This window comes from Pongo abelii, chromosome 18, assembly GCF_028885655.2.
Source record: "Pongo abelii isolate AG06213 chromosome 18, NHGRI_mPonAbe1-v2.0_pri, whole genome shotgun sequence".
Classification (NCBI taxonomy): domain Eukaryota; kingdom Metazoa; phylum Chordata; class Mammalia; order Primates; family Hominidae; genus Pongo; species Pongo abelii.
In genome coordinates this window covers 53,701,512-53,726,671 of record NC_072003.2, presented here as the reverse complement: position 1 = coordinate 53,726,671, position 25,160 = coordinate 53,701,512, and the positions used below count along the sequence as shown (strand labels likewise).

Sequence of the window (25,160 nt, the reverse complement as noted above, 5' to 3'; positions counted from 1 at the left end):
ATACAGAAGTTTTCTTCCACAGCAGTAAGTGCTGTATTTCCTTTCTTATAAATAAGTATAAGTATTTTCTTAAAAGTTAAGTGTGCTCACTCATGATCAAATCATGAGATTACTCTGTATCTGGTGGCCGGAGGCTCTCCCAAGCAATGATGTGGGCCAATGATGGTATTTCCATGGTGACTACAGGGATCTCGGGGCTGTGTGTATGCTCCGTGCAAGCCAATTCCTCTCTGTATGAATAAATAGAAGCTCATACAGGTTTGAAGATGTGGATAAGTAGGAATAACCACAGATGATTACAGAGCTTTAAAAAAATATTAGCCAGAGATAAAGTGGGCTATCATCCTTTTCCAATAGAATAAGTCTCAGCTATTGAGATAGTGTACAAATCTAGTTAATGTAATTTTAAAGAAAAATGACTTGGCAAACATCAGGAAATGTCAGAATGTTCTCTTTATTTTTATTTTTTGAGACCGAGTCTCGCTCTGTTGCCCAGGCTGGAGTGCACTGGCGCGATCTCGGCTCACTTTAACCTCTGCCTCCTGAGTTCAAGTGATTCTCTTGCCTCAGCCTCCCGAGTAGCTGGGATTACAGGCACCCTCCACCACACCCAGCTAGTTTTTGTATTTTTAGTAGAGAGATGGGGCTTCACCATGTTGGTCAGGCTGGTCTCGAACTCCTGATTTCAGGTGATCCTCCCATCTTGACCTTCCAAAGTGCTGGGATTACAGGCATAAGCCACCACGCCCAGACCCAGAATGTTCTCTTTGACGATGCACCTTTCTTCATGAAGGTGAATTTGTTCACTCTTCTGAAGATTGAGCTGGAATCTGGGAGGCTTGTCTCTACTTTATGACTGTGGTACATAGAATATAGCACAACAGTTAAACTAATAAGAGCCAATGAAGTTTTGCAAGTGATTGACTCTTATATATATAAATAAAGCCAAATCAAAGAGATCAATAGAACAGCCTCACTCTCACTCACTTGCCTGTTTGAATGGGAGAGACGAGGATGTGGTTTATGATACACCAGAATTACACATAATCCAAAGCCCAGCTTACCTTTGCCAAAAAATGTACTGATTGTTTCCAGTGTACTGTTATTCATCCTGATCTATTCCATTACCATAGAGATTAGCTTCTTTGACAAATTTTTTAACGTTAGTCAAAACCTGGGTTCGTGACATTCATGTATATCCCAGCAGAAAACAAAATGTTAAAAACCACTGCTCTTTTTCATAATGGCAGAGCATTTGCCTGTTTTCATTTTCTTTTTTTACATTATGCATTATGTTATTATGTCCCTTATGGAAGAATCCCTGCAATAAATTCCTCCAAGAATGTAACACCAGGAAAAATTTTCCTCTCTAGATAAATGTATGCCTCCTTTTGATCAGAGCATAAGGAAATGAACCACCAAATTCATCTTCTTGGTCTTTTTACACCATCTACCAGCAAGCTTGAAGTTTCTAATCTAACATCTTTGTGCAGCTGAGTGTAGTGAAATGCCCCTCTAGTGAATGAGCCAGATATGAGAATCTCATTCTCCTTTCTTTGTGACTGCTGTAGGGATAAACATGTGACCCAGTTATGGTGAATGAGTCATAAAGAGAAGCCTGCTGGGCTGCCTGGGAAGATATTTCTTCCATGAGGGATGAGCAAGGAGAAAATCAGCCCCATCCCCTGCTCCCAAGTCTTCCTTCTTTTGGATGAGGTTTTTATGGGACTGTTAGGGCTGGAGCTGTGGCAGCCATCTTGGAACTATAATAGGAAGCCAATACACTTCCAGGGGAGCCAACCCTGGAACCGAGGAACTGCCAAACACCCCCTGGAAACCTCTGGGCTTCTTGCTATGTAGGAAAAAATATATCCTAAACTTTTAAGCTGTTTATATTCTACTTCTTATAGTCAAAAATATGTTAACCGTTAGTTACTTTGAATAATGTACATCAAAACACTTTGAAAGGCCAAGCACGGTGGCTCACGCCTGTAATCCCAGCACTTTGGGAGGCTGAGGCGGGAGGATCCCCTGAGTTTAGGAGTTTGAGACCAGCCTGGCCAACATGGCGAAAATCTGTTTCTACTAAAAATACAAAAATTAGCCAGGCATGGTGGCGCATGCTTGTAGTCCCAGCTACTTGGGAGGCTGAGGCAGGAGAATCACTTGAACCCAGGAGCCAGAGGTTGCATGAGCCGAGATGGCACCACTGAACTCCAGCTTGAGTAACAGAGCAAGACTTTGTCTCAAAAAACAAACAAACAAACAAAACACTTTGAAAATCTATAAAAGGATGATAATTACAGTGGTCCCCCTTTATCCCTGGTTTTGCTTTCCAGAGTTTCAGTTATCTTTGGCAAACTCTGGTAGAAAATTATTGCTGTATTTTGCAAGAGAAAGAAAGACCACATTCACATAACTTTTATTACACTATATTGGTGTTGGGGGAGTATTTTTTATTTTGGGGGATAGGGTCTTGCTCCTCTCTGAAGCTGGAGTGCAGCAATGTGATCTCAGCTTACTGCAGCCTCGACCTCCTGGGCTCAAATGATCCTCTCATCTCAGCCTCCTGAGCCGCTGAATCCACAGGCACGTTCCACCACACTTGCTAATTTTTAAATTTTTTATAGAGACAGAGTCTTGCCATGTTGCCCAGGCTGGTCTCAAACTCCAGGCCTTAAGTGATCCTCCCACTTGGCTTCCCAAGGTGTTGGGATTACAATTGTGAACTATCATGCTTAGCCCAGTATATTGTTATAATTGTTCTATTTTATTATTAGTTATTGTTGTTGATCTCTTACGTGTATAATTTGTAAATTAAACTTTATTACATCTCCCACTCATTTGGGAGATGTAAATAATAAATCAATCAACTAATCAATATCAATAAGAAATATATTTATTAGGCACCAAGTCTTTTTTTTTTTTTAATACAGGGTCTTACTCCATCACCCGGGCTGGAGTGCAGCAGCTCAATCATGGCCTACTGCAGCCTCGACCTCTCAGGGTTAAAGTGATCCTCCCATCTCAGCATCCCCAGCAGCTGTGACTACAGGCACGTACCACCATGCTCAGCTAATTTGAAGAGACGAGGTCTCATCATGTTGCCCAGGCTGGGACACCAAGTCTTTTTAAGATCCCTAAACAAATCGGGATTTGTTTATTGATTTTAAGAAGGCTCAGCCTGTTTAAATTTGTACCTTTACCATATGAGACACTAACAATTCTTACCGCTCACTGTGCTTCTACCATTGAAACTTGGCTACCTATTGAGAAGGTCAGGTAGAACCTATGAGAGAGGAAGGGAAAAATTCTGACTTTTTCAACGGGAGAAAGAAAAAAAAAAAAAGAAGGTAGATCAAGTTCACCATTTTCTCATAAGCCCCAAACGATACAATACAAATCTCAGAACTGGTTAAGATCAGCTGGCAGTGAACAAAATGATCACTCTGCTGACATCACAATGACTGTTCTTTTGCATAGCTGATGACCCTGCCTGGTATACAGGGCTGCTGAGAATGTATCAATTAGCTCAGATGCTACTGACTTGACAAGAAACCCTTATCATAAGCAGGATGACAAGGTATATTCAAGAAGGTGCTGAGAGAGAAGTTTTTCCATCAGCCTCATCTGAATGAGACATACTTCCCCAGAGAAATGCTTATTTTTCAGCATGTCAGCTTCCATCTCAACAGACGAAGAGGTAAAAACTGGAGTCATATTGAGTAGGTCTGAAATTGTCTACTGTGCTAAGATCGTGTTCAGTCTGTCATCTACTTTCCTCAAGAAGAATCACCAGCCGTGGAGAAATAGGAAGCTAGAGATCAGGGGAAGCTGAGATTCAGAAGCTCTAAGCAAAGGCAATGGGTAAGATCTAGTCTCTTGCCTCTAGAGCAAATGTCAGGATGGCCCTCGGAGGCTGAGCCGGTCACAAATGTATGGTCAAGTACCCAAAGGACTGAAAGGCAAAAAGGAGACCAGTGGCCTCTTCAAATGGTGCTAAGGAAAATATGCACAAGAGCTTGTGCTGACAATGTCGCATAGGCTTCAGAGACTACAAGGGAGAAAAGCAGGTTGCCCACTGGGAAGAAGGTTCTGGAAGCAGCTCTTGTCCTGGGCAATAGTGTTGGCATGGGGATGCTCTCCTAGAATGATCTGGTACAATCCAGAGTATGGGTAAAACTTTGCACTGGTGATTGGGAAGGCAACAACGTTCTGGATAGCTCATAGGAAAACACCCTTAAGTGAGTCCAAAAATAGATATTTTCATCTGTTTCTTATTATTGAGGGTCTGTTTGTCCAGCTATCATGATTTTGTGTGAAGGCCCTTCTTACTCTAGGGTGAAAAGCCACTGCCCCAGCCTGGACCCCTACCCAGCCTTTTGAACAATGCCTACCTCAATCCTTCCAGTTCTTGTCACCTCCAATAATCAAAAGAGAAGTCTTTGGCCAAGCCACCTTCCACCCCAGGTTGGCCATTGACTGCCCTGGTCATGAGTGTTATGGGTACCATGGGCCACCAGGACCAAGAGTGTTCCAAGTTGCTTCTGTTATCCTCTGCTTAGGTCAAGCAAAGGAACTCTTGTGAGTAATTCATAAAGTGCTTATACTCAAAGGTATTGCACAATCTCATTACCATTAATTTTTGCATATTTAACTACAGTTTTTAATTAGATGGTATTTTATTATTCATGCACATAATTTGAGTCCAAGTCAGGCTGCTCTCTTGGAAGAAAGAAAAAAAAGTGTGGGGGTGGATTCTTCTCAATAGAAAGTTGATGTTGCCTGTCCTTCTTCACTGGTGAGCATGGCAGCCTCTAAGTCTATAATGGTTCTCTTTTAATTTTGCTAATAGCTATCATGTTATGTACCTTTATAAATTTGTTAAATCCAGAGTGCTGGGAGTTGCCTCTGTATGCGGTAACTGTAAATAGTTTGTTCTGTTTGGTTTGCACATACAAACTGTTTGCTCAGGCTCCTTGATGTATTATTAAAATGGGTAATGGGCCCCTGGGAAACCGTCTAGTTATATGCCTTCATTTGCAGAATAAACCATGCGTTGTTTTCATCTTTACTCATGATTGTTAATGGCACTGATGATGAGATGGGTGGATTTTTTTTTCTCCACTGCCTTTATCAGCACTGTTTTATTATGCAGGCAAAATGGCCAGGCTGCTGATTTTGTCTAAGGTTTTCAATTAGTCATTTGACTGAACACATCTGTGCTGGCATCCACCCAGAGCTGGACTGCAGCTATTACCAGTTTACACCTGCTGAACCATAGCCATAAACGCGGATGGGAATAAACTTAAATTGGCCTTTTAGATATGGTTGAAAAGTTGTAATGTTGCAGTGTTTTATAGCAGTGTCAGGAAGGTGTGAACTTTTCCACCTTAAGGCCTAAGAACTTGCCATGATATTCCACTTCACTCAAATGACTCACTTATAGGTTGGTTATTAATATCTGTTTACCATTTTGCAGCTCCGATGACTTAATCGGCTGACGTGAAGTAGATAAGATTATATTTGTACTGCAGCAGGGAATGGTCAAGGTTTAATTGTGTTGGTAAACAGAGCACAGTGGCTGCCTTGGAATCTCTGCAGATGTCTCAGAATTATTCAGCAGCAATTTGGAACGTGACTCCTACATCTTTCACTGAAATGAAAATTGCTTCATGGCAGGGCAGAAGCCTTGGTGCTGGAACTGGAGATGCAGTATTACCTTAATACCCCAAAGAATCTGTCACTTATCCTGGAGGAAGAAGACTGGGCAAATTTCTGCGAGATGAACTGCGATCTCCTCCATGCCAGGTGCCCGTGTTTTCTGAGAGAGATTGCTCATTGCTAAGTATCAAGAAATCCTCTTTGCTAGTCCTCAGGAACCCCAGGAGGCAGTAGGCAAGGCTGCAAGTAGGCAGGTCACTGAGAAAGAACTTGCATTTGGATAGTGGAATTCAGGGATGTTTTCGGAAGCAGCAAGATTTCTGTTGGATCCAAGGGATTATTCACTGGGGACTGAAATAAAAACATTTCTCTCACTGTGGGAAAATCCTGAACAACATTTCAGACTCTCAGGATGAAAAAATATATTGGCATTGCAGCTAGAATGGAGGTGTTTGCCACAACAGCCTCTCTGCCCCCAAGGGATTAAGCTTTGGTTAGTTTCACCATGGTCATGTGAGTATATATGGCCACCATATTCACCCCTCATAAACATCAGTGCCTCCACGTTGAACCCTTAAAATCTCGTTTTTGTAGAAAGGCTCCCCATGTCCCCTTTTTTAGATGCCACCACTGATTATTTTCTTGCTCTAGTTTGTGAGTAAGAATCAAATCTTTGCCTGGGTTTGTAACAGCCTAGATAATTTCTCTGAACTTTGTTCTCTGTCATTGTTTGCTTGTTGTTACTTTTTCAATTACTATCTGACATGCATCCAAGCCATAGCTAATCATCACCATCATCATCATCACCATCACCTTATCCTATCTCACATTTATTGAGACTATTTAGCAATACTATGCAACAAACACCATGAAACATACACCATCCTAGATTTGCTTGCACTGATACCTTTAAACTTTATAACAATAGTTATACCTATGAACAAGATATTAATATTGTCACTTCTAATTCTTAAATGAGGAAACTAAGGCACGAAGAGGCCTAGAAAATTGCCCATGATCACACTGTGAGCAAAAAAGGAGCCAAGATTCATGGCAGGCAGTGGAAGCCAGAATTCGTGTTTCTGACCAATAGGCAACACAGTCTCTCAGAGTTAGAGTTTCTCAAGCCATGGGTTTGGCACAGCAAGCTGAGATCTGGCTAGAAGGGTTCCATGGATTGAAACCTTTTTTTTTAACCATCCCTTTTTATTGGTAGATATTTAGGTTGTTTCCAGCCTTTTCAATATTTTAATAAATATGCTTTTACCCATCTCTGTGGGCACACGCAGACATATTTAAACATGATTTTGCACAATCACAGGGCACACACACACACTTGAAATTTTTCTAGATATTGCCAAATTGCCCTCCAAGATCACTTGGAGGCATATGGCATATGGGAATATGGCATTTATATGGCATATGGGAATAGCTCTTTCCTCACATCTTTGACAACATTTTGATACCATCAAATTCTTTAAGCTTTGCCAATCCAAATGCACTTTTCAAAGTTAAGATTTTCAGCTGTTTGTAAAATTAAACCCTTGAACTTGCCATTGTGAAGTTAAGCCTTTCTCTTAGCCCCACATTCTCACTCCCACCTCAGCACCCAAGAAAATAAAGATGCCCTAGGTCCTTTAAAATATAGGTCAAGAGCTGGGCGCGTTGGCTCATGCTTATAATCCCACCACTTTGGGAGGCTGAGGCTGGAGGATTGCTTGAGCCCAGGAGCTCGAGATAAACCTGAGCAGCATAGCAAGAAACCCTGCATCTACAAATTTTTGTTTTAAATTAGCTGGATGTGGTGGCAAATACCTGTGATCCCGGCTACTTGGGAGGCTGAGGCGAGAGAATTGCTTGAGCCCAGGAGTCCGTGTTACAGTGGCCTATGATTTGTTGCACCATTGCACTCCAGCCTAGGTGACACAGCAAGACCCTGTCTCTTAGTTAAAAAAGAAAAAAAATTCCAAACAATTGTTCTTTTCTCCTTTGGTTGTATAGATCCACTTCCAGAATAACTAGTTTTACAGCAGCATTTTGCAGCCTCAAAACTGCAGCAATAGTACATTGAGTTGGGAAGTAGTATAATAGATAAGTGTGAAGGCTCTGAAGTTAGACTGAGTTCAAAAAGCAGGCTCACCTTTTTAGCTGCAAGGCCTTGGTAACTAATCCTTACTGCATCTCAATGTCCTCACCTGTAAAATGGGAATACTCATATAACATCAGTCTCATAAAATTGCTGCAAAGACTAATGATTAAATTAAGTAGGCATAACACTTAGAAAAGTGCCTGGCTTATAATAAGTGCCTTGTACCTTTTGTTCACTATAAACTTTACAACAACTGGACCTATAAGTTAGTGAATATGTTTTTGCCTCTTGCTTTAGATTTTTTGCAAAAGCACCTTTTAAAGATTGTAGTATCTGAAATAACAGGAACCATTACAGCTGCTGAGCCCAATCTTTTTCAATAACCATGAGTGACTTGAGCGCAAGGGTCATTCCAATCCCCAGTGCCTACTCAGGTTTTGATACATAGCAAGTGTTCAGTAAATGATAGCCAGATAGAGGGACAAACATACATGTCATGCATGGCTCATTGGCCTCAGCAGGCAAACTTTGCACTTGTCCAAGTGCAAATAATCGGTCCCCAGTCTCAACTCACTGGATCAGAATTACCTGGGTGGAGCCCTGGAATCTGCATTTTGAATACATTCCCTGGTCATTTTTGGCCTTGGGTGTGAGACTGTAGATAATTCTGGCTCTAGAGAAAATTATTTCTAGTACTTGGCATAGTTCCTTACACATAGTATTCAATAAATATTGTTGGTTGAATAAATTAAGCATCTCAGGTATTAGTTATAGGATATTTACACTCACATGGTCCCAAGAGATGGAGGCTCATCAGACACTCTCAGCCACAGTTCACGTAGTGTGGGTCTCAGAGCCTACATTCTGATGCCACACTGGGGTCCCAAGAGGAGGAGATAGAGGCCCCATGTGGTGATGTCTCCTCTACTACTCCTCCAGGGAGCCTCAGGGCACCTGCTGTCACCCTGGGACCTGCTTTCATCCTGAAAATACCTGGGACCTCCAAATTTCATGGACACCATTAAGCAGGCTAGAGGGAAAATAGTCTACAGTCCACGGTCAAGCTCACCTCAGCAGCCACTCTACTTGGCCTCATCAGACCTCTTAAGCTTTCAGGCTATGGCCTGCCTGGGACTCAGGATCTGGTGGCTCCTCCTGCCTTTCTGAAGTCCCATCTGTGACAGTCACTTTCTCCCTGGACTGCAGGGCTCCCGGTCGGTGGCTTGATTTTCACCATCACCTTTAGTCCTGCCCTTCCCACTGTCATGTCCCACTTGCACCCACTCCTACCTCCCTCCAAACCCTGCCTTAGCTTGGGAGTACTGAGCTCCCAAGAACTGAGTGCCAGTGTAGGTCATTCTAATAAAAGCACTCAATACATATTTGGAGATGAAAAAATAGAGGGTAGGGTTGCTAAGCTGTATTCATTTGTTTAATCACCGTTTTGCTTTATATTTTCATTTTTATTGATTTACTGATTTTTTTTAGAGACAGGGTTTCTCTCTCTGGTCTAGGCTGGAGTGCAGTGGTGCCATCATCCCTCATTGCAGCCTTGAACTCCTGGGCTCAAGCAATCCTCCCTCTTCAGCCTCTTGAGTAGCTGGGATTACAGGTGTGTGCCATCACACCCAGCTAATTTTTAAATTTATCTTTACTTTTGTAGAGATGGAGGAGTCTCACCATGTTGCCCAGGTTGGTCTCGAACTCCTGGCCTCAAGGAATCCTCCTGCCTTAGTCTCCCAAAGTGCTGGGACTACAGGTGTGAGCCACTGCACCTGGCTGGTTTTGTTTTATAAACATTGTTTCCACGGTTGGAAAAGCAGTCATCTCTTGAAGCTGCTTTTAAAATATTGAGGATTTCTGGACTGTGTTCAAATGAATATCAAATGGCTGTTTGTCATGACAACTGATGCTTGAAGAGCCCTTTTTAGTGGAGCAATGAGCTTTGTATGCATATTAACTCACTGTGTCTTCACGACGGCCTCACGGGCTGATACTAATACCATGTCCATTCTACAGATGAGGAAACTAAGCCAGAGAACGATGAAATAAGTTGCTTAGGTTTAAATAGCTCATACAGGCAGAGTGTAGATTTGAACCCGGAACATATGGCATCACACACTATAGTTATGGAAGGCGCCCACGATTGGCTCACTCACATGCTTTTCATTCCCTTCTTTACAAGGTAAACGCGCCTTAATCAGCAGACACAGAAACAGGGATGTCCTTGCTGGAAGGGAGGTCAGACCGGTTGGACTGGCTAGGGTTGAAAAATTCCCCGGCCAGTCCCCACACTGCTGGCTGGTAACGGCAGGGGACATTGTGGAGAGGTAATTTCAGGCTTCCTCCAGGCTCAATCTGCGCCTTGGCTCCTCACAAGGCCTCCAACACTGAGATAGTCACCTGCTCCGCTCAGGCACCAAATTGGCTGCGCATGCCTGGGTCCAGCGAGCCTCCTTCCCTCCGTGTGGTAGTGGGAATGTACATGTACATCCCCAGCAGATGAAAGCCGGGGGCCCAACAAAGGGAAAATGAAATTTCCCTTGAGCTATTTGCCCTGGCTGACTAACCCGAACCTTCCTTCTCAGGATGAAGAACAGCTCTGATGTTCTGATGTTGAAAGCATCAAAGGCTGATCCCCTCAGCTGAGCAGTGACACACAGTCGCTTGGCAGCCAGGCTTCCGGAGCTCCCACCCCCAGCATCCAAAGCCCAGACCCTCTGAATCGACCCTGCGTTATTAGTGGCCAATATCCCACTCGCTAGACCGTGGCTACCTGGGCTATTCCTTAGCTTGCATTTATCCCTCTTCCTCCCTGTCTGTCTACGAAGCCACCCTCTGACCCCTACACCTCTGACAGGGACACAGACTTGTCCTTTCCTAAGCCCCTCTCTGCACCAGCTGCAAAGTTCAAAGCCTGTGGAAGGCGAGTCTCAAGAAATACACATCACATCCATTTCCAGAAGGCTGGAAAACATGGTTTCCAGAAAAATGTTTTTTTCAGCAGCTTCATCTTTTTTTTTTGATTGCAAAAGCGATCTGTGTTCACTGTTGACATTTCAACAACTCAGAAGGATATAAAGGAGAAAGCAGAGATTGCTACAGAGCCATTCCTGGAGAGATTCCCTCAGTTAATATTCTACTGGTGAACGTATGCCTAGATATCCAAGTAGCTTAACACTCCACCTCGCTTGGACCCCACTCTGAATGTGGCCCTGTCACCTGCTCTCCCCTCTCCAGGGGGATCGTGGTCACCTTTCCCACTTAGAGACTTCTTAAAGCATCTCTCTGAATTAAACATAAATTCTGAACCTCTTCCAAATGCTTTCCTTAAAACACAAGAGCTACACACGGGTGACAGTACAGTGTTTGATTCAAACTCTGCTTTTAAGCTAAATTGAACACTAAAAAGATGGCTGAGAACCAACTTCGGACAGCCGCAAGCAGCTTTGGGAGATAAGAACCTTTCTTTGCGATTTGGATAAAGCAAAAGCATGATCTCTTTGCCTCCTTTGTTTTTAGAAATTAATAGAGCTTTTCCAACAGACCGCCCCTTGCCACAAATAGTGAACAGTCAAATCACGGCTTTTATTCCCAGCTCACTACGTCAAGTAAATAGAAGCTTACAGGATAGACCAGGGAACGATAAGCAATTCTCACTGCAGCGAATTCTTAATATATAAATTCATCCAGCAGCAGTTTAGTATCTACTGGCAAAACCAGAAACAATGGGGAACAGGCAGGCCTGGCTCTGACGAGGTCAACCATCAAGGTTATCTATATTCAATTACTGGTATCTACAAACTTGCATAGCTGTCAGCTGGTCAGGGCCCAAATGAAAACTCACCATGCACTCAGAAAGCAAATATAGTTTCCGAGGAGAGCCTCAAATTAGCTCTGTGAATGACTTGGCTTCAAACGCACACACAAGCCATCAGCCTTTGGGGACGTTTCTGCCGGCAGCGCCTCAATGTCTAAATTTGGGCATCATCTTATAAATCTCTGTTCCTGAAGTAGGAAAGGACTGGAATTGCTCCTTAACCCTTGGCGACGATAAATTATATCACTTAACAATAGATAAACTTCAGACACTTTTCCTGTACTGCGGACCTATTGTGAGGTAACTGCTAATCTCTGGCATCTCTTCTCTGTGGTCGGCACCACTAAAGACCTGTCGGTGGTGAAGAGACACAATAATTTGTTTTCTAACTCCTCCTCCGGAGCCATATATCATGTGTGGAAACAAAGCTTCCCAACAACAGATATGTATCTGTTTCCTTTATCTGAGTCGCCCTTCCCATCAGGGGCGACTCAGAGAGGACATGTTTTCAGTGTGACACTTCCCTGCCCCAGAAAGTGGGAACATTTCCTTCCCAGGCCCCGCTGGAAGTGGGGTAAAGGTTTGGGTCTCCAGGAGGAGAGACGGAGGAGGGCCTTCTGTTCATTGCCACATCCCCCAAAGGCTTAAATCACACCCCCATTCTTCCTGGCAGGTGCCTTTCAACCCAGGACCTTTTGGGGGGCCCATTGGAGATTTACTGACTGTGTAAGTCAGGGTTAATCAATGCTGAGGTAATTTCTAGATTAGCTTGGGGAGGGCATAAATTGTGGACCTGTTAAGAGCTAGATGTCTTTGATTTTCTCCTTGGGCCGGAAGTAGCTGAATTGTTACTCTCTCCTCATCCATTCCTTGCTTCCTCTAATATCTGTCACCTCCATGAACTTGATAATAATCCCCTTTCCAGGACCCCTTCCAATTCTGTCTCTCAAGGCTGCTATGCCAGCCATGGGCTCATCTATTTGAACCACGAAATAAAGGACTGTACATTCATCAATGCAATCTGTTTAGATTACTTAGACCAGGCTTCAGGACAGAGGTAAAACCAAGATATCTTCACAAGAAACCGTTTGACATGAGTTCATATGCGGAGGGAAAGGCACATGGAGCAAGGTCAGTCCTGACTTTCAACCAGGCCAGGACATGCTCCCACCTCCAATCCGGGCCCCTGGGTCCACCCAGACAGAGCCGTCATATGTCCAGCTGTGCAGGTTGTGCACTGCCCACGAGGCCATATTTAAGGGGTGCCATTCACATCATAGCTTTTGTAGATTTCTATATTTATTATGACAACTTTCTGGACAATGACAATAATGTGTTTTAATAAAATCAGCTGGGCACGGTGGCTCACACCCATAATCCCAGCACTTTGGGACACCGAGGCGGGTGGGTCACTTGAGGTCAGGAGTTTGAGACCAGCCTGGCCAACGTGGTGAAAACTGCTTTTACTAAAAATTCAAAAAATTAGCCAGGCATGGAGGGATGCGCCTGTAGTCCCAGTTACTTGGGAGGCTGAGGCAGGAGAATCGCTTGAACCCAGGAGCAGAGGTTGCAGTGAGCCGAGATCGTGCCACTGGACTCCAACCTGGGTGACAGAACAAGACTCAGTCTCAAAAAAAAAAATCAGTATAGACACTTTTTGGACAGATGGAACTAAAATATCTTGAGACTGGGAACCTTTTCTAATCAACAAAAAGGCACCATGGAGGCTAGGGCAGTCCTACACCAAGGAACCCACTTCTTATCCCTGAAGTCACGTGGTCACTTTTACTAGATCCCCTCCTACATGTCGGGGAGAAAGTTTATTGTAATAAGATGATCTGTTCATGAATCTGTCTCCTCATTTAGGATCTCCTTGTCCATCTTTGTATTCCCAGCACAGAGACTGGCTCGTGAAAGTGCCTGATCCATGTTTGTTGAATGAATGAATGAATGAATAAAATTCTATATCCTTCAAGCCCTGCTACAGTGCCTACCACATAGCAGGTTTAAAGTGAATGTTCTGATGAATCAAACGAATTCAACCTATGGTGTGGAAACCTCTCTATTCATCAAATAGAGCTCATGGACTATTAAAATGTGGGAGCATGGACTGGGCAAGATGGCTGACGCCTGTAATGCCAGCACTTTGGAAGGCCGAGGCGGGCAGGGGTCAGGAGTTTGAGACCAGCTTGGCCAATATGGTGAAACCCCATTTCTACTAAAAATACAAAAAATATTAGCCGGGTGTGGTGGTGAGTGCCACCATGCCGGCTAATTTTTTTTTTTTTTTTGTATTTTTAGTAGAGACAGGATTTCACTGTGTTGGCCAGGTGGGTCTCCTGAAGCGGGAGAATCACTTGAACCTGGGAGGCAGAGGTTGCAGTGGGCAGAGATTGCACGATTGCACTCCAGCCTGGGTGACAGAGTGAGACTCCATCTCCAAAAAAAAAAAAAAAAAAAATGTGGGAGCATGAAAATTTTTCTCATACGACCTGATGCTAAGAGCTTGTCCAAAAAACATGTTTCACTCCAGGCTTCAGGGGTCAGTGAGGAAAGAGGAAACGGCTGAGGCCAAGGTGAGGAGGACGCCTTTTGGCACACATGGTGGTGATAGACTACGGGAAGACATTTCCTGTTCTTGTCTTAGGATTCTGGCATCTGTTTTCTTAAAGTGTTGGAAGTGCTAAGAGAGCTTAAATGACATACTTCACAAGTGGCAGACTCAGCCTCCCAGCTAGAACTCCATGTTGTGGGTTCTCTGACAGCCAGCAAGCGATTCCCAGCAGGGGCAAACAATTCTGATGCCTCCTACTCCTCCTGTCTGGGAAGTCCCAAGTCCTGTGACCACCTGGCACTTTCTTTGCCTTTGAATTTCCTCGGAAACCCCCAGAGCATACCACCACACTTCTGCTGAGGTTGGGAATATGTGTGATTGTGACAAAGAAGTCAAACCTAGAATCTGAATAATGGGACCATGTCAAGCCCTAATTACTGTAGCATTAGTTCTTTACCTGGTGGTTGCTAAACTAATGATTGTTCATTAGCAAAATTAATCCATAGGAGAACGGAAAAATGTAAAGAAGAAAATTGCTTGTAATCCCACCTTGCGCCTACCAGAGATTAACGTGCTATTGAATTGGTCTCTGTCCCCCAAGACTGTTTCTGTGCTATTTGTCTACAGACTCCTCTGTTCACTGATGCATTTCCCATCAAAACAGGAAAAAAAATGTCCCTACAATATTGCTGTTTTTGTAATTTCATTTTACATTTAATAACATATTGCAAACAATTTTCTTATCAATAAATATATTTTTAGCTTACCTTTTAAAATACCTAGAAAGTATGTAGTTATATGGATGAACAGAAATGCATTTAACCAATTCCTGATTTTGATGGGCATTTACCTTATTTCCCTTTTTTGTGGTTATTATACACAATGCTGTGCTAAAATTCTTTCTATGCATGTCTTTGAGCATTTGTCATTTGTGGAATTAACTTTGAATAGGAAAAAAATAAAGTCTGCCTTCGGGCCCAATATATGTAAAACCCTCATTTATATACACACATAAACACACACACACACACACGACTATTTAATCAAAGCACATGTATTAAGCCCCCTACCGGGTACTAGGCACTGTGGTGAGGGTATGCTGGTAGGGTAGACATGAATCTTGCCTCGAAGAACTCATCATCTAGTTGGGATAATGGTATTTCTGATGAATGAAAGATTTTTACAAACATCTTAGCCATAGGACTAAAGAATCTAGAGAAAATAAAGAAGGGAGGGAAGATGGAAGAGAATGAGGGAAGGTCAAAGCCCACAACCTCCTTTGAGGTAGAAAACGAGCATCTTAAAAAAGCTAAGAATTCATAATATTTCATCAAAGACGTAGTACAATGCCTTTTATATACTGAATGTCTGCTGTGTGCTACTTTACAGCTTTAACTCATTTAAAATTCACCACCATCCTCTGAGTCAGGTAGTAATTAACAAATGAGGAGGACTCTGGGACAGTGCAGTAGCTCAAAACCATGACTGTCAAGCCCCAAAGCCTACTTCTTCCTCACTGGTTGCAGAGTGGTGGTGGTGGTGGTGGTGGTAGTGTGAATGCCATTGGTATTAGTGGTGATGATGTTGGTAATAATGGTGGTGGCAATGGTGGTGGTTGTGGATGTGGTGATACTAGTGGTGCTAGTGGAAGCAGCGGTGTAGTATTGGTAATAGTGGTGGTGGAGGTGGTGGTTAATGACATCTGCGTTGATGTTGGCATCATTTGTAAGGTTGGTGGCAGTGATGGCCATGGTGATGGTAGTGGCAATGATGGTATTATAGCAGTGGTGATGGTGGTGACACAATTCCCAATGGTGGCAGTGGTCATGTTAATGTTGCTGGAGCTGTGGGTGTTGGTAATGGCGGTCACAGTGGTAGTGGTGATGGTGGTGATGGCAATAATGAGAGTATGGAGGAGAGTGGGGATAAGGAGTGAATAAAATGCAAGTTTTAGCCCTACCAAAGGCATACCAGGAAATTGCTGGGAAACACACGTGTTTGAACCATGGAAGCCACTGGGAACCTTCCAGCATAAGCTGCAGTTCTAAACAATGATTAGGACCAGGGCAAAGCCAGAGGAAAGCCCAAGAAAATCACACTGGCTCTGGGGCTCTTGCCGTCAACATCTTTGTTGATTGCTCTCTCTCCACTCTAAAGAAGAGCCACCTCACCTTCTGCCCCACCCAATAAAACGGCTCGGTAAATATAATTACTTGCACCATCTAATCAATAGTGGATTGCTCCTGGCCCCTGCTTGTTCAATATCAGTGTCTGGGATCACAGAATCTTGATACTCCCCTCAAGATGTCAATTTCTGCTTAATGTTAGATAAACCACATCTATCAACCCCATCCGTTAATGAGATTTTATTGTATCATTAATAATACACATCTTAAAAATATGTTTTCGACTAATATAACATGAAATATGGGGTTGAAAATATTCTACACTTCCCAGTCATATAACTCCCAATTGCCAATTGAACAACTCAAATCAATGTTGTATTAAGCAATCTCAGAAAGTGATTGTGGAATTTGAGAGGCAACCAACGGGTAGGCAAAGAGAAACTCTTTTTCCATTGATTTTTCTGAGAGAGAGAGAATTAAAAAGCAGTCTCCATCCATATTAAGAGGCCAGTTAGCGGAACTTAACTTGTAGCATTTATCACCCCCAAAATAGGTTACTGCTTTGCCCTGAGTTTGGGTCACAAGTTCCCATGGAGCACAGAGCTCTGAGGTCTTTTCCACTCTCTAACATATGAAAACCAGAGCTCGGAAACACCGTACTCATTAGAAACACATTGCCAATACCATGTGGCCAGGACGCCTGCTGCTGGGGTTCATCTGTGCACACAATAAACACTGGGTAAGCAGCCCGATGCTGAGAGGAGCTTTCTCCACGTCAAATCCCAGGACAGAAAACCCCAGGGATGTCAAACTGCATCACAAAACAAAAACAGCTGCAAGGAAACTCAGGCGACAAAGAGAGGTGCATTCAAGTAATTAACAGGCCCAAATATTCTTGATCTGGAACATCACATTTTAAAAAACTGCCCAACTGTTCTGTTCATCCTACAAAGAAGTTGGCTCTATCGCCTTCATTTTTTTGTTAGAGATACTCTTTCATTTTGGAGCAAGCCGATAGTTAGTTCCCTCTCTCAGAGTTTGTGGCTCTTAAACGAACAGGAAAATCTGTGGGAGCAAGAGGTTGCCTGTAAATATTTTGTTAGTAATTCACCCTAACTTTCTACTACATAGTTCTCCAATTTTTTCTTTAGTGACATAATAAACAGCAAGTGTCTTCAGCAGAGGAAAGCTGTAATTTGGGATGCCACCCTTACAGAAAGAGAAGGAGCATCTCTTCTGAGCTGGCATGAAGGTATTCAGGTTCTCACTGGTGGATCACTTGTACCCTGGCTGGCCATGCCTGTGTGTCCTGATGCTTGGGGCTGGGTGTTCAGCCCCGTGAGTGCTTGTATGCAGGTAAGGGTCTAGGGGAGTGTATGCATGCACTTATACACACTGAAGACTCCTGGATCCTTAAGTTAAACCTGCTCCACTTTATACACAGTTGTGTGATATGGTTTGGCTCTGTGTCCCCACCCAAATCTCATCTTGAATTGTAATCCCCAGGTGTCAAGGAGGGGACCTGAGAGGAGGTGATTGGATCATGAGAGTGGTTGCCCCCATGCTGTTCTCCTGATAGTAAGTTCTCACGAGATCTGATGGTTTTATAGGTTGCAGTTTCCTCTCTCTCACTCTCTCCTGCTGCCATGTAAGATGTGCCTGCTTCCCCTTCTGCCATGATTGTAAGTTTCCTGAGGCCTCCCCAGCCATGCGGAACAGTGAGTCAATTAAACCTCCTTTCTTTATAAACTACTCAGTCTCAGCTATTTATTTATAGCAATATGAGAACAGACTAATACTTGTGGATGGACACATGGCTTTCCATCTCAAGGACTGTGACACTGGGCATGGCACATGACTGCATCTTCCATCATTCCTCTATTCAGTCTCAGATAGAAACAGTGGTTATTTCTATACAGAAACATCAAAAAAATCAACAAGCTGCTCAACTTCACCAAACAGGCCTCTCTTTATGTGGGCAAAGCCTGGATCTGCCACTTTCTCTATTCTCCCTCTCTTTCTCTTTCACCCCCCTCCTTCTGTCTCCCCTTTCTTTCTCTCAAAAACAAAATTAATGAAAAAAATACTTTATCCTTACCTCCTAATTGGTTTTCTCTCAAATTTCATAATCACTGTCTGAGATTGCTTAATACAGCATTGATTTGGGTCTAAAGGCCCATCTAAGTTTGAATTGCTGTGATTCAAGAACTTTCTTTTCTTTCTTTCTTTCCTTTTTTTCTGACATATAAGTATTCCAATTTTAAAATTCCCCAAAGGGTGGAGCCACCCTCTACCTCTGTCTCCTGAGTGTGTGTGTCTTTCTTGATCATTTTTCAAAATCTTTTTCTACGACATTAGACCCTAGAAATAACATTGGAAGCCTTGTAGATATAGCTTCAGACAAGGGCCCTCCTTCCAAAGCCGTGGCAGTAGGTGAATAGCTTGTGTAAGCTGCTGCCTTAGTGAAACAAAGGGAAGATGCAAGGTCATGCGTTTGTATTTATATTTACATGAAGGAACTGGGCAGGGTATGTGATAATTGGGCAGGGAACTGGAGTGAGGCTTCTCACTTAATACTTTATGTTGTTGAATTATTGAGCTATGTGAATATGTTATCATTTTGAAAACTGAAAATACAGTAAGTTTAGAAAGAAAAACAAGAAACCATTGACTTGGGCTGTTCAACTGGCCTTTGGGAGTAGTATGATGGTGATGTACAGAGTATTTTCCGTCAAAAACTGGCAAAATTTTAAAAAATGGGTCAATATATTTGGCATGGTCTGCTGAACTCATCAGTTAGCTAGGGCACTCTTCTGCTCACAGTGACGGTTGACTTGGAGCTCTGCAAACACAACCTGAGAGAAACCCTAATGTAGGGTTACCTAGGACAATGTTTCTAAGTAAGGAGGCTGGTGGGAGGTGGAAGGGTGTGAGCTAAGGAACCCATAGTAGAAATAGCATGCAGGAATGAAAATTTGGGAAACTGAGGCAAGGCACTTAGGTTAGGCTTTCAAGTGGTGTCCATTTTCTTGTTATCCTCAAGTATGACAAGCTATTTCAAGAAGCTGGTTTTAATAATGAATACTCTCTTCCCACAAAAAGCCAAAGGTGGGCGTTTCCACCCTGCAGGGCAGCATAGGCTGCTGTCACAGGTCTCCAGGAGGGGTGCTTGCCAAGGGCATAATTTAGCTGAAATTAAGGATCTATCTGAACTCCAGCTGCAGACCAAGCAGCCATTAAAAAACGGCAGCTGTTCCCTCTGCTCTTTCGTTTTCCTTGTTTTTGTCTGCCCTCATCCAAAACACCACCCTCTATTCTGTTTTTCTTCATGAATCCCACGTGGACAAGGGAACAGATTACTGAAGGCACACAACAAGTGTGCTTTCTTGCTCTCCTTCTTTCCTTCTTTCCTTCCTTTCCTCCTTCCTTCCTTCCTTCCTTGCTTCCTTCCTTCCTTCTGTCTTAAAGCAAAATTTCAAAAACATGTCTTGGTTTGTTTAGAAGTAGCAAGATGATTGATCCACTTTATTTTTGATCACTGCTGCACACACCTGTGTGAGGAAGGAGGAGGCAGAGAAAGTAAAAACAAAACAGTGGACTCATCAGCCAGAGCCGGTATTTATGTGTAAGTGATACAAAGACTAAGCTGAGTAACTCAATAGTAAAATAAGTCTGTTTCAGGGCTGCTGCCATTAAGAAAATAACACTAATACAAGACACATGTGGGTGCTGGCCAGGACATGTCTCCAGAGCTCATGGGCAGCCCAAGCTGGGGATCAAGGCTGAGAGCTCACCCCTAGCTCACAACCTTTGCTGTGATCCCAGGTCAGAACCTGGTAATGTAATTTTCTGCCAAAGTGGGGGAATCCATGTGTTCCCAGTGACCCATCAGGAGGTTTTGTTTTGATCTATTAGATCGTGGAATCCTTGACCTTTAAAGTTTGAGATCTTTAGGTTTTGCCTGGACCTTTTTCAGAGGAGTAGTAGCCCAGAGAAGCTAAGTGATTTACCCGAGAGGTCACACAGTGAAGCCACAGCAGCGTCAAAACCAGCACTTTGATGTTAATAGCTATGTTGCAGTCAGTGTTGCCAAAGAAATAAGGTGAACCACACACCACTTCTACTTACGCACCATGCTTGGTTTGGGTACCACTCTAATTCTGAGAAACTGTTATGAGAATGTATTCTCAAACATCAAAACATTACACAGATAAACCAAAAACTCATACAAAAACAATGACAAATATTATTTGGGATTCCTCAACTTGTGATGGCTGCTTCCTTTTTGAAGCCATTTCTCTTTTTATTTTGCTCATGTTTTGAGTCTCAGCTTGAAGGTCACCAGTCAGGAGACCCTCTCTACTGACCCAGTCCAAAGTTACCTTCTCCCCACCACGTCCTAGTCACATCCTGTCACCTTCCTTGTTTCCTTCCCAGTCTGAAATGATGGTGGTTTTTCATCTGTTTACTTATTTATTGTCTTTTTCACTTTCTGAAACGTGAGATCTGTGAGGACAGGGATCCTTGACCTTGACCATTTTGTTGAATTCCCAGTGCTCAGTGTAGGTGCTCAGTGTATATATAGGTATATAGATATACACAGATGAATATATATAGATATGTATATATGTATATTGCATGTATGAATGAATTCCACTGTGGATTCAACTTTTCCTTCCCTAAAACCTCCATGCTTTGTCTTTTACACACCTTATGGCACTAGCATTCTGCCTTACACACTCACCCCATCCCACCCCATCTAGCCCCTTCTACCAGACTAAAAGGCCTTTGAAGGCATCTTTGTTTGCACCTGCAGCAGTGCTTAGAATCACACTTTGCCCACGTTGGTTCTAAAATTCAGTTGAGGCAGGAACATAGATACATAGATCAAGAGGTTTTGGAGCTTGTCCATAAAATAGAAGTCAACTTACCGTTTCTAAACCACTGGGCTAAAGGAAGGCATGCATTTAAACACAGAGTTTCCATCACAACTAATTAATGTTTTGGTCTCTCCCTTTCTTCTGGACTTGAAGCTGGGCACAGCCAAAATATGGTGTTAAACAAAGATATCTTGGACCAAATTCTTGTTTGTGTCTCCTCAACAGCTACTTCCAGCTGGCTTTGTTTAAGTGATCATGGGATAAAATTTCATCACAATCACCAGTGAACGTGACGAAAGACTGCTTCATCTATCAACTCCAGGGCTGGTGTTCAGAAGTCCCTCAGCCCAAAATGGGACATAAGACAGTGAGTGAGGGAGCCATCACCCCAGCGGAGAGCCCCACCCTCAGGCAGCCAGGTTACAACGTGGGACAAAGACTGCCAAGTAGAGGGGTGGGCAGTGTCATTGGAATCAGATAGATCTGCGTTCTAATCACAGCTCTCTTATGCACGGGCTGATTGACTTTGGGCCATTGGATATCAGTTTTCTCATTTGGAAAATGGGTATAATACATATCTTACATCTTACATGGCTGATCAGAAGCATGAATGTTTGTAGAATGCCTGGAAAAGAGTAACCACTTAACAAAAGGTAGTTCTTACTGCTCTTACTAGTGCTGTTTACTTACTGCTGTTCCCTTGTATTTAAAATCCAAACCCATTTCTGGGCCTTCAGCCCCCAGGCAGCAGAAATCTGTCCCACCTTAGGGCCTTAGCACTCACTGTTACTTCCATTTGGGATGCTGGTCCCACTTCCCCTGCCTCCCACTAGGGCGTGGCTGGTTCTTATTTCATCATTGGGATGTCAGCTCAAATGTCATTTCTCAAAGAGGCCTGCTCCGATGGCCTCATCCAAAGGAGCCGCACTTTAAGCCCTTTCCACCAGGTTATTCCGCTCTTCATCCTTCTTGACTCCTCAGCCTCTGACACTGTCCCATTTGCCCATTTGACATTGATTCTTTTTCCCTTGTGCACCTACAGCCTATGAGCTTCCTAAGAGCCAGGACCTTCTTTGCTTTTCTCATTGCTGTATCTCAAGCACCTGCCACACAGTAAGTGCACCACAAAGACACGTTGAATGCAGGCATAGGTAACAAATACACCTACATGAAAACAACTCCCCAAAAAGGCTGACAAGAACTGAGAACAGGACCAGCTACATAATTGGCAGAGCCCAGTGAAAAATGAAAATGCAGGGCCCCTTCTTCAAAAGTATTCTAAATTTCAAGACTATGACAGCAAAGCATTAGACCAAGAGCAGGACCCTTCCATGCAACCGCACAGGTCTCCCTCCCATGAAGCCAGCTCCACCCGGAAAGCCATGGTAGACAGCTAGAGGAGTTATTTTGAGATGGGCAAGGCCTGGGGATCACACCATGCAGCCAGCCTCAGCAGACACTGTTCAGGCCGCACTTTTTCCTGCACCTCTTCCTCCTCTTACCCTACCTTCTAGATACTCCAGAAAACTGGTTCCAAGTGGGTCCCACTCCTGCTCCCAAACTCCTCTGTGGGACTCTTCCCATCTCCAGGACCCCTTGCAGGGTATTACTTCTGAGTATAGTCACATTATGAAGAGCTTTCAGAAGGGTAATGAGTGAGAAAGCCACAGCTTTGAAACCACTGGGATGGCAGAGGAGGACGGGAGCCCAGGAACAGGGCAGCCACAGACAGATGTATAGGTCACACACCGCAAAACGCCCTTCTGAGGGATGAGCAAGGACTGAAATCCAGCCTGTGCTGCAGTTACCAAGCAGTGTAGCTATTACAGGGAGGCACCTGCCAGGAGAAAGGACACCACTGTCCGCTTGAGAAGCTATGTGCCTGCCTGGAGGGGGGGCATCATTTTCTAATTTGCACAAAACATGGTATAGTTTAGACAAAGGAAGCTTTCCAAGCAGCTGAGAGAACTTAAGAGTGTAACCAAAAGCAAAAAAAGAAAGGAAGAAAGCAATGCAAAAAAACAAACACTCTTCCACTTCTTCTAATTAGACTGGTCTGCTCACTGCCCAGAGGCAAGTGGAGACACAAACATGAAGATCGTCGGAGAAATCCACATACGGTGGCTATCAGTACATGACGTGCAACTGGAAATGGAGTGGCTCATTTCCCCGTGCTGGCCCCCAGGACATGGTACATATTCCTTCAAACCTTGGCAGAGGGCCCAGTGGTGGCAATTTTCTGGGATCTATTTGGAGGTGGAGTTGGGAGCCAGAAAGACTGAGGGAACACTGGTACAGATTGAGATCGAAATGGGGCTTTCTGGGCTGCTTGTAGGGTGGGAGCTGATACCCAGGTTTCACTGGCGCTTGCTTTTGTGTGGCTTTGAAGGATTCTTTGAGCCCTGGTGCACTTGCTGGGAGGGATCTGTCCTCTCCTTTCAGCTGGGAACCTCCCAGGACCACTAGCAAAGAGAAGGAAGTCCTCTCTCTGTTCCCCTTGGAAGTCCGGCATGGCGACTCTGTGGACAATGGTAGCTGGTGCCCAATGGCAACTTCCCAGGAACTGGCAGGATTCCAGCCAGACGTGCCAAAGGGCACATCTGACTTCTAACAGAGGCCCCAGGGACTCTTATCCAATGCCCTTAATAAAGTATTACATCCTCTCCACCAGGAGAGGGTCAAAATGGAAGTGTGATGCCTGAATCCCTCTTCAAGAAAGAACTGGCCACCTCTATTAGTCCATTTTCACACTGCTATGAAGAAATACCCAAGACTAGGTAATTTGTGGAGAAAAAGAGGTTTAATGGACTCACAGTTCCACATGACCGGGGAGGCCTCACAATCATGCTAGAAGACGAGGGAGAAGCAAAGGCACATCTTACATAGCGGCAGGCAAGAGAGCATGTGCAGAGGAGCTGCCCTTTATAAAACCATCAGATCTTGTGAGACTTATTCATTATCATAAAAACAGCACTGGAAAAGCCTGTCCTCATGATTCAATTACGTCCCACCAGATTCCTCCCACGACATGTAGGGATTAGGGGAGTTACAATTCAAGATGAGATTTGGGTGGGGACACAGCCAAACCATATCACCGCCCTTTCTTTAACTGCCTTTAAAAAGTCCCTGGTTTTAAGATGGGACTTTTACCCAGATCGCCAGAACTGGGAAAGAAGAAATGTGGATTTTGATATTTGATTTTGAAGTACCCAGTTCCGCCAGTGTACAGTGGGATAGAGGGATGACGTGGAAACTGGGGGGAGACTCTGGTGTTTGAGTTAAGTGCTTTGCAACCATGGTATCAAAGAATTCTCACAGCACGACTATCCAGTGCTTTACAGAAACTGAGGCCAAGAAAGAAACATTTATCATGTCAACTCTCCCCTGAGCAAGACAATAGGTTGCTCATCTCATGTGTTAACCAACCCTGTGAGATGGCTGTTATTATTCATGTCAACTCTCCCCTGAGCAAGACAATAGGTTGCTCATCTCATGTGTTAACCAACCCTGTGAGATGGCTGTTATTATTCATTTCCATTTTACAGATGAGGAAACTAGAGTTCTGAGCAGTCAAGGAACAGACTCAAGGTTTATAAAACCAGGAAGTGGTATTCCTGGGATTCAAACTCAAGAACTAGGTTCTTTCAATTCTGCTGCTCTCTCAAGGTGAGGACACTATAGAGCGTATGTTCTGGGCTAACCTATAAAGGTCCAGATTCCATGTGAAAGGACAGGGAACTTTTTCCCACTCTGGATGAGGGTGTAAACGAAGAGGAAGTTCTTTTTTCTTTCTTTTTTTTTTGTTTTTGAGATAGAGTCTTACTCTGTCACCCAGGCTGGAGTGCAGTGGCACAATCTCAGCTCACTGCAACCTCTGCCTCCCAGGTTCAAGTGATTCTCCTGCCTCAGCCTCCCAAGTAACTGGGACTACAGGCATGCACCACCATGCCCAGCTAATTTTTGTATTTTTAGTAGAGACGGGGTTTCACCATGTTGGCCAGGATGGTCTTGATCTCCTGACCTCATG

At 43.7% G+C, this 25,160-nt stretch overlaps 1 long non-coding RNA gene across 2 annotated transcripts; it reads left to right on the top strand.

Moving 5' to 3' along the window:
* Positions 1 to 1,633: 1,633 nt before the first annotated feature.
* LOC129050800 (uncharacterized) lies at positions 1,634 to 12,584 on the top strand. Of its 2 annotated transcripts, XR_008514600.1 has the most exons (4): positions 1,667 to 1,856; positions 2,937 to 3,867; positions 5,483 to 6,177; positions 10,342 to 12,584. It is a non-coding gene; the product is annotated as an uncharacterized LOC129050800 (long non-coding RNA). The 2 variants fall into 2 exon arrangements; XR_010137778.1 differs by lacking the exon at positions 10,342 to 12,584 and having other exon boundaries at positions 1,634 to 1,856; positions 5,483 to 6,244.
* The last annotated feature ends 12,576 nt before the right edge of the window (positions 12,585 to 25,160 follow it).